The following is a 10,738-nucleotide window of genomic DNA, read 5'->3' on the forward strand; positions in this document are numbered from 1 at the left end:
GACAGCCAGGGAGTAGTTGAAAGTTAACTGCTGTGATTGGCTGAGACTCAGTTGCTTAGCTACAAGGTTAGGTTAGGTTAGGTTAGGTTAGGTTAGGTTAGGTTAGGTTAGGTTAGGTTAGAATTTGCACAGGAAGCTGAGGTACAGTTCATGATGTACAATTTTCTTTGGGCCAAACTTCATCACCCAAGTACAGACTCAAGTTTAGCTAAATTTATGTCAATTTAACAAGTGAATGCAACCAGCAATGTAATAAAAGAACGAGTTAAATTTAGCTTGTGAGTCTATGAAAGCAACTGAAACAAAGTTTATCCAGCTAATCTAACCTGATGGATTCAAAAGAAGATAGAGGAGAAGGCATAAAGAACAGACTGAACAATTATCAGCAGAAAGAACTAAAATTAGTCATGATACTGGGGACCTAATCCATGGCAGGTGGGGGGGGGCAGGAGGAGAAGAGGGTGAGATTCATGCCTGGTACTGAAAATCTAATCAAAATCCTATGGCTTCGGAAGTCATAAGCCCTAGTGTTGGAACTATTACTGTTGTCTGGCTAAATGGACATATTATGCCCATAAAGTTCCTTCTAAATTTGTTTGCATATGTTAATGCTACTCTCACTTTTGATTGTAAAAGTCTTTTCTTTTCAGATTGTAATAACCACTTGTATAACTCAAAAATCACCAAAGAGCAGAAAGGTGACAAGGGAGTGTTCAACACTAAGTGAGACAGCTCTATCACACCCACCAAGGCTCAGGGACCATTGCAGAAGAGGTGACAGAAAGAATGTAAGAGCCAAAGGAAGGGAAGGAGTGCTTACAACACCATCTTCCAGAAACAAAGTGGCTTTGATATTCATGACCTCACAGAAGACTGTTCTGGTGAAAAGAAGTTAAGAGCCAAAGGTAGAGTAGGACACCAGACAATGTTGTCTTTCATGGGCTCACAGTGGCTGATGATACTGACACAAGACCTGCACAGTAGGAGAGAAAAATAACAATCTCAAAATAGAGGAGAGGGCTGAAGAGATGGCTCAGCAGTTAAGGTTCTTGTCTGCAAAGCCTAAGGACCCAACAAGATCAATTACGTAGGACCCATATACGCCAGATACACAAGGTGAAACATACATCTGGAATTTATTTGCAGTGGCTAGAGGCCCTGGCACTCCCATTCTCTCCCCGTCTCATAAATAAATTTAAAAAAAAATAGAAGAGAGATTAGTTGTAAAGGAAGGATTCAGTGGAGGGTGAATTTGAGATGGGGAAAGGCGAATGGTAAGAGGAGATTATGTTCATGTTGTATTGCCTATATTCATGGACATTGCCAACAAAACGTTGAAAGGGGGTTGCTGGAGAAGTGGCAGGTGCTTGCTTGCAAAGTCTAAGAACCTAGGTGCAATTCTCCAGTACCCACATAAGCCAGATGTGTAAGGTGGTACACACATCTGCTATTCGTTTGCAGTGGCTAGAGGCCCTGGTATGCCTATTGTCATTCTCTCTCTCTCTCAAATAATTAAGTAAATGAAATATTAAATAAATAGATAAAGTTAGTTATTGTACGTACATGTAAATATTCATTTATATGTCCCCTGAAGACTCAGGAGAAGGCTTGATTCCCAGTGTAATGTTCAGAGTGGAGTTTATGGAAAGTGATTGGATAAGTCATGCTCTGACCTAACCTGTGGATTAACCATTGATGCGTTCATAGCTGACTAGGCTCAGGTACGTAGGGCCTGTGGTGGTCAGTCTCATATAGCTTGGATGAACCGCCAAAGCAGACATGGTTTATGGGAGGAAGAAATTTATTTCAGGCCTACAGACTCAGCAGAAGTTCCACAATGCGGGAAGAAGCTGGCCCCCTTTCACAGATCCATGCACAGAGAAATGCCACCAACAACCAGACCACAAGTAAACACACCCTGGGAATGCCAGGCAGAGTTCAAGCCCTCTGCCTACCTTTAGGCTGGAATTCAGATTGGCCCCCAGCGACATGCCTACACCTGCAGCAGGAGTCTGCCTGATAGGGCCAGAAATTGCTAAGTCTATTTTAGTAACACCCATGCCTATTAGGGGACATAGATTTAAACTACCACAGGCACCGTTGGAGGAAGTGGGTCACTGGGGCTTTGGAGGGTGTGACATTGGCTAACACTGGGGTTCAGAGATCTCTTCTGGAAGGGTTCCAGGTTTTGTGTTCCTGAACAAAGAAGTGAGAGGGCCTGGCATGGTGGTGCAGGCCTTTAATCCCAGCACTTGGGAGGCAAAGGTAGGAGGATCACCTAGAGTTTGAGGCCACTTTGAGGCTAGTGATTTCCAGGTCAGCCTCAGCTAGAGGGAGAGCCTACCCCGAAAAAACCAAACAATAAAAATATAAAAATTAAAAGAATTGAGGGGGAAGGGAGCAGACCAGAGTAAAGACAGATGGAGGTCAGCTCAATATATGTACAGAGTTAGGCGTTTATATGGTACCTTGTAGTGGTTTGAGGCAGGGCCCCATAATTGGCTTGACTCTTGAGTCTCCAGTGGATGGAGCCTTACCAGAGAGGGGACATGTCACTGGGGGCAGGTTTGCAGCCCAGCCCTGAGGTATGTTCAGAGGAGTTGGAGGTCAGGCTGTTCGAGTTTGCTGGCTGTTTGGTGATGTTTCTCTGCTATGATCTGTGGAGGTGAGCTAGCTTCTTCAGACATTGGTTGTTCCTGTGGAATTTGTAAGCCTGAAATAAACCCTTTCCTAGCTGGGCATGGTGGTGCACACCTATAATCCCAGCACATGGGAGGCACAGGTAGGAGGATCACTGTGAGTTCAAGGCCACCCTGAGACTAATTAGTGAATTCCAGGCCAGCCTGGACTAGAGTGAAACCCACCTGGAAAAAAAAAAAAAAGAAAAACAAACGAAAAAGACATCTTTCCTCCTATGGGCTGCTTGTTGGTCAGGAATTGGTGCAGCAAGGTGAAGCTGACTGCCACAGGGCTCTTGTGCCTCGTGTGGGCTTTTCTGCACAGGCTTTACCTGATACCTGTGTTCTTCAAGCAACTTCATGAATCCCATGTCTGATCAACATCTATTCTCCACCCAGCACTGCGCAGTTTATTAACATAACGAGCCGTGGGTTGCCCCTGGGACACGCTGGAGTGTCTCCATGCCTGCATTGTGGCATTGGCCAGTTGTTGGTGACCTCAGCTGGAGGTGGAGGGCGCGTGTTTCCCAGCATTCCTCTGGCTAACTTGATGTTGTCAGATGGTGATTTTGTTATGCTTTGCATAAGGGGTTTTGCACCCCATCCTCTCCCCTAGTCTCCTACCTCAGAGGTAACTTGTTTCTCCTTTCTCTTTCTCTCTTTCCCTCCCTTTCCCTCTCTGTGCATTTCTTCTTACCCTCTCCCACTTTCTCTTTGCCCTTTTCCTTCCCTCCCTCTATTCCCTCTTTGCTTCTCCCTCCCTCCCTTCCTCCTCCCACTTTCTCTCTCTCCTCCTCCCATTTCTTTTCTCCCTCCTTCTCTCTTTCTCCCTCTCCCCCTCTCCTTGCTCTCTACCTTTCTTCTCTCCCTCTCCCCTTTCTCTATGCTTCTCTTTCTTTCCCTCATTCCCTCCCTCTCTTCTCTTTCCCTTCTCCCTCTTCCTTACTCTCCCCTCTCTTCCCTTCCTTTTCTCTCTCCCTCTTCCTTTCTGTCACACCCTCTCATCTCTCCTTTTCTTCCTTTCTCTCTGACTCTCTTTTTCCCCTCCTCTCCTCCCTCTCTGTCTCCTCTCTCTCCTTCCCTCTTCCCCCTCCATGGCCCTGTCTTCCTCCTTTTTCCTGCTCCCTCCCTCTGCCCTCTCTCCTTTCTTTTTCTCCCTCTCTCTCCCCCTATCTCCTGGCCACATGTGATGCACAGTCTTTTGACAGAGTGTGGTCATCATGGTGATTTACCTAGCTACTGCATGAAAGCAGCCAGTGGTTGACTGAACTCTATGAAACTGTGAGCCTGTTTAGATCTCTCTTGTTTCTACTCTTCTCCCAGATATCGGTTGTACTGGGGAAAAGCCCACTGATTACCAGGTACTCTAAACAGTCCGATGAAACTACGAATTGCTCAAATGAATTAAAGAAAACAAAGTAAGGCTGAGCTTTCTGGTACCTAGAAAAAATGTATTATAAATACAAATATCCAACTAAGTTAAATGAGAATTTTGGTAAGGACATAGAAAATGAATGGAGCCCAATAGGCAAAATTTTTCTTGTTCCATTCAATGTCTTTAAAAACTGGAGGATGCTAGGTGTGGTTGCACAAGCCTTTAATCTCAGTACTTGGGAGACAGAGGTAGGAGGATTGCTGTGTGTATGAGATCAGCCAGAAATTATATAGTGAATTCCAGGTCAGCTTGGGATAGACAGAAACCATACATCAATATAACAAAACAAAATAAACAACAAAGCCTTGGAGATTTGGAAACCTGACTCAGTGCTAAAGGCTTGCAAAGCCTGATGGCCTAGGGTTTGATCCCCCAGTACCCATAAAAAGCCAGATGCATAAAGTGGAGCATTAGTCTGGAGTTTGTTTGAAGTGGTAGGAACCCCTGGCATACCTATGTACTTTATTTTTCTCATAAATATAATTAGGAAAACACTAGAACTTATTGTATTAAAGTGATTGGGACCCCATTTTCGACTAAAAAAAATAAATAAAACATATAAAAAACTAAAGTAGGCTGGAAAAGTAGCTCACTATGTAATGTTCTTGCCCGCAAAGCCCAACTTCCTGGGTTCAATTCCCCAGTACCCATGTAAAGTCAGAGGCACAAAGAGGAGCATGCATATGGAGTTTGTTTGCAGTGGCTAGAAGCCCTGGCATGCCCATTCTCATTCTCTCTCTCCCAGTAAATCAATAATAAATAAATAAATAAATAAATAAATAAATAAATAAATAAATAAATGTTATTTAAAAAAGAGGAAGTTGGGCTGGAGAGATGGCTTCGTGGACACACACATAATTTGGATTTTTAAAACCCCTTTAATTATTTTATTTATTAATTTACTTATAATGAATCAGTGAAAGAGAGAGAGGATAAACAAGAATGGGTACACCAGGGCCTGTAGCCACTGCAAACAGCTCCAGATGCAGGCGTCATGTAGTACATCTGGCTTTACATGGGTAATGGGGAATGAGGTGAACTCTGGCCACCATGCTTTGCAGTCAAGCACCTTTAACCACTGAACCATCTCTCCAGTCTCTGACAGTCTACTTTTGATGCAGTGTCCAGAGTGGCCCTTTAAATATGTGTATCAAAGCACATCATTGCTCTACTCAAAATCAACCCCACAAGTGTGAGCTCAGAGTGAAAGTGAAGGACTTAGAACTGGAGAGATGACTTAGCAGTTAAAGTGCTTGCCTGTGAAGCCCAAGCACCCAGCTTCAATTTCCTAGTACCCACATAAGCCAGGTGCTCAAGGTACCACATGTCTTTGGAGTTCATTGGCAGTGCCTGGAGGCTCTGGTGTGTTCTCCCCCCCCCTTGCCCCGCCCTGCCTCGCTTCTCATAAAACAAAAGTGAAGGTCTTCAGTATAAACTATAAACAGTCATGCCATGTGGGCACCATTACCCACATGTGCTCATCTCTCACTGTTTCCTCCCTCTCTCACCCTTCCTCCCTTCTCTCCCTCCCTGCTGCACAGACAACCTTGTTGCTCAAAACTACCAGGCATGGGCTGGAGGGATGGCTTAGCAGTTAAGGCATTTGCCTGCAAAGCCAAAGGTCCCAAGTTTGATTACCCAGGACCTACATTAGCTGGATGCACAAGGGGGTGCACGTGTCTGGAGTTCATTTGCATTGGCTGAAGGCCCTGGCACACCCATTCTCTCTCTCTCTCACATAAATAATTTTTAATTTTATAAAAAACTACCAGGCATGATCACTTTAGGGCCTAAATATAAATATAAAGGTGTTCCTTCCTTAAATTGGTGTTTAAGACCTATTTTGACCATCCTACTTAAAATTGAAACTCCCTGATGACAGAGAGATGGCTTAGCAATTAAGGTGCTTGTGTGCAAAACCAAAGGACCCAGATTCAATTGCCCATTACCCATATAGGCCAGATGCACAAGGTGGTGCATGCATCTGTAGTTCATTTGCAGTGACTGTAGGCCCTATTGTGCCCATGCTCTCCCCTCACACTCTCCCTTAAAAAACATGGAGGAAAATAAGATAGAAACCCCTGGACTGCAGAATGGGCTCAGTGGTTGAGGTACTTGCCCGGAAAACCTAAGACTCAGGTTTGATTCCACAATACCCATGTAAACCCAGATGCACAAGGTGGCACAGGCATCTGGAATTCATTTGTAGTTGCTAGACGTCCTGGCATGCTCATTCTCTCCTCCTTTCCCCTCTCTCTCTCTCTCTCTCTCTCTCTCTCTCTCATAAATAAAACAAAAAATATAATAGAAGCACCTGTGGGGTTCAGTAGCACACATCCATAATTCCAGCACCTGGGAGGTGGGTCATGTTCAAGGTCTTCCTCAGCTGCATAGTGAGGTTGAGGCTGGCCAGGGCTACATAAGACACCTGAATGAACAAACAGAAAACTCATCCTTCCCAGGGATTTGATTCTGTCTTACCTTCCTGCTAGGCTCTCATTTTCAAACATACCAGTATATACTTCACTTGGCTCACTGCCTTTGTTCCTGATGTCAGTGCAAACTTTATGAGGGCAGATGTTCTGTTTTCGGATAGTTCCTCTGCATTAGGACAATGTCTGACCTAGTCAGTATCAAATAAGTGTTGGTGGAATTAATTGTACAGAATGAAAGAGAGTGCGATATGGGAGGGCTGCGTTATGACACAACACAAGGGAAACTCTTGGCATTGGAGCCCATGTAAAGGATGTCTCCTGGAGCTGTGGAGCACGTGATCTGCATAATACCATGTGGTGACCCTAACAATCATGGAATTGTTTTACTAAAGTATATTCCATTGTGGGCTGCAGAGATGGATCAGCGGTTAAGGCACTTGCCTGCAAAGCCTAAGGACTGGAGTTCAATTCTCCAAGACCCACATAGAGCCAGATGCACAAGGTGGTGACAGGGGCGCCAAAGTTGCCTGAATTCTCACCCAGTAATGCACCAAAGCTGCCTGCCTTTGAGTTTGAAAGGGGACTGAGGTAGCAAGCCCTGAAGCTGCCCAAACTCTGGCTGTGAACACTGGGACCTACAAACAGTCTGCGCTCTCCCACCTCAGGGGAATGGGGGATGGGTGGCAATGGACGGGTAGGGGATGGCACCTGAGCTGGCACTAGTGACTCAGTGTGGACTTGTGTGGCCCTTGCTGTGGGACTGGTCCCGCTGCATGTGCAATTGTACTGCAGAGGCACCTGTTGCGGGCACGGGATCAGGACACCACAGAGGCTGGCCGGCAGGCAAGTGATCTGAGCACAGTATCAGGGGGTCTGGCAGCCGCCTAATCACAGCAGAGGTGGCCCCTGTGGGCGTGTAAACTGAGCACAGCGTGGCTGGCCAACTCCCAGGATCAGAGCACAAAGGCGGAGGTCCCCCCGTCAGTGCAGCAGGCTGGCGGGCGAGAGATGGGCTGGTGGGCACGCGATCGGAGCACAGCTGCGCTCAGGGCGTGGGGCGTGCTGCGCGGGGATATGTGCTTCCCTGTTTTTCCCCACTCTGTGCCCTCCCACTGGCAAAAAGACCCTGATAGCCCTTAATTTCTTGCCTTTCTTTCCCAGGCATCTGGATTGCAGCTAGGCGGTCGCCATCTTGGCTGGAAGTCTCATGTCTTTTTTATTTTTATTTTTTCAGGTAGGGTCTCACACTAGCACAAATTGACCTGGAGCTCATCTGTAGTCCCAGGATGGCCTCAAACTCACAGCAATATTCTTTCTTTTGCCTCCCATATGATGGATTCAAAATCATGGGCTATGATACTGGGATGCAGTGAAGGGAACAACCTGAGTCTGAAGCTAGTGTTTCAATTCTTAACAAAGTTGGAGGCCTCCTTCATAAAGCGAGGATTACCTTCCTTAAAACCAATAAATAAATGAATGAAATAAAATAAACAAAGAAAACTCTCTTGTCCATTCCACGTTTCCTTCCCAAACCAATTAATCAGAAAGAGCCATGTTTTTATTATTAGTAGTATTTTTCTTAAACCTACCCAAATGATTCTAAAGTATAGGCAGGCTAGAACCACTGACCTTGGCATTGTTTCTATTGACCATGGCTGTTTTTTCACCTGGGTGGCACAGATGACTCCTGCAGGAGGAGCAAGCTGTTAAGTGCTTTTGCAGACATAAATTACTAAAAACTGAAGATCCACTCACACTTAGGACTTAGAAGCATTTTTAGAGAGAGCTGAAACAAAGTATAATGGCCCTTTTCAGCATATGTTGCAGTAATCTGTTGCCATTTTGGTACTGCTAGTATAACCAAAGACTGCCTTTCTTTCAACTATCAGCAGATTGAAATTTCTGGTGAAGAAAGTGCTAATCAAGGTAATGAGAAGATGGGAGCAGGGAGCTGTATCTAAGCCAGAACCCAAGAATAAGCTTCCCTGCAGTTTGTAAAGCCTTGGCAGGATTCTCAATCAACAAAGCTGTCCCATTTAGCATCAGTGGGCAAGTCCACTAATGTACAAACAAAATCCCAAATTGGGCTGGAGAGATGACTTTGTAGTTAAGACATTTAACTTCAAAGCCTAAAGGACCCATGTTCAACTTTCCAGATCCCACATTAGCCAAACGCACAAAAGTCAGGCAAGCACAATGTCAAACATGCCCACTAGGTGGCAAAAGTGTCTGGAATTTGATTGCAGAGGCTTCAGGTTCTAGTGCCTCAATTCTCTCTCTCTCTCTCCAGATGTCTATCCGTGGCAATTGGGAAAGAAAACTGCAACACACACCTGTTCTTTCTATTCTTTAATTTTTTTTTTTTTTGCATTCCTTATCTACCTAGACAACTTCTGCATCATCTAAGATCCTGACTGAACTTTCTTTCAGACTTTTGCCAGCCAGCTCAAAAATATTTGAAAAGGAAAAACAATGAGTTCCAGGACTTTACACAGGGGTCATTCTAGGAGCATGCTGAGACTGCTCTATGGTCCTTGCTCACTCTTTCCATGCATATGCTAACATTTATCCCAAACTTACAATTATATTTTTAGATTAGTAATTTTTTTTAGAAATTTTTGTTTATTTATTTATTTGAGAGCAACAGACACAGAGAGAAAGATGCAGAGAAAGAGAGGGAGGGAGCGCGCCACGCACACCAGGGCGAGCAGCTTCCCAAATATTTCCTGCCCTATGACCCACAGAATTAAGTAAATTTGATTTATTCCTTAGTTCTGTCAGTCTTGGTTGTAAAGGGGTGATGAATGGAAGAGGGAGAAATGACCATGGGAGGCAAGGATAAGGCTCAATTTTAAACAAAAACCCTGAAGGGCTTTAACTTAAACTAGATGCAATCTGTTTCATAGCTGTTGGTCAACCCCTTCTAACCAGTTAGGAATAAATTAAATACAGCTTCACCTCAGCAGATGGCAACAGGAAAACTCTAGGCCAAAATATGAACCTAGTGTGCATTTGGTACAAACACCACAGCTGCCCAAGTCAACAGAAGAGATTTCAGAACAGCTTCTCTACCCTTCTCTCTTCTTAGTGGAAGGCCCAGGTTTCAGCCCTCAGTGGAGTCCATCAGGCAGGCTTCATTTACGCTGCTTCTCCTGTGTGCTGGTGAACCAAGAGTCTAGTAGTTTCTTCCTGTAGTAGAGCTGCGAGGCATTCACTTGGACTGCCAGTACCAATACTAGGTACATGACAGAGACAGCAGAAAAAACAAATTAAGAAGCCATAGGTCTTGCCATGGCGGTAAAGTTGCTGTGCAGCAGGGAACATCTCCATGCTGCCATAAATGAGGACAGCAATGGAAAAGAGTCCCATGCTGATCATAGAGAGCACCAGGTAGCTATTGTTGTTGTGGGGGAAAGAGAGCAGGCCCAAGAGAAATGGCACAATGCTCAGCAAATAGGGATATTCCCACTGATAAGGCATGGCCACCTGATCATGTGACAAGAGCCTCAGGTGTCCTGTGCTCATCTTGGCAACCAACAGCAGCCATATGACCAGATGCACATAGATCAGCTTCTGTTTTATTTATTTATTTATTTATTTATTTATTTATTTATTTGAGAGCAACAGACAGAGAGAAAGACAGATAGAGGGAGAGAGAGGGAATGGGTGCGCCAGGGCTTCCAGCCTCTGCAAACGAACTCCAGATGCGTGCGCCCCCTTGTGCATCTGGCTAACGTGGGACCTGGGGAACCAAGCCTCGAACCGGGGTCCTTAGGCTTCACAGGCAAGCGCTTACCCGGTATGCCATCTCTCCATCCCAGCTTCTTGATTTCATGCTTGAGAGTAACTCTCATCTGGTAGTGCATGGAGATGCGCTCCCGGTGCTGAAAGTCGCTGCCATCCATGCCAGCCACTCATGGGCCGGCCTGACAGGCCATGGTGCCCAGCCAGAACGGTGGGGCCCTCGTGCCCACAAGCTGCTGCCACTACCCAGCCAAGCCCTCTCCTTCCCATAATATTTTTTAAAAGTAGCCTATTATGTGGTTTCCATCCACAAGGAGCTGTTGATCAGAGAGAACTACTAGATCTTCCAAAACAAACAAGACAGACTTCTGTCAGAGAACTTGATTACCCACCAGAGGTTAATGGTAAGACGCTACTGCTGAAGACACCATATATTTTCTGCATGG

At 45.2% G+C, this 10,738-nt stretch overlaps 1 pseudogene; it reads right to left on the reverse strand.

Moving 5' to 3' along the window:
• Positions 1 to 9,509: 9,509 nt before the first annotated feature.
• On the reverse strand, positions 9,510 to 10,486 carry LOC101600090 (annotated as a pseudogene).
• Between the last annotated feature and the right edge of the window lie 252 nt (positions 10,487 to 10,738).

Source organism: Jaculus jaculus, chromosome X, assembly GCF_020740685.1.
Source record: "Jaculus jaculus isolate mJacJac1 chromosome X, mJacJac1.mat.Y.cur, whole genome shotgun sequence".
Lineage (NCBI taxonomy): Eukaryota > Metazoa > Chordata > Mammalia > Rodentia > Dipodidae > Jaculus > Jaculus jaculus.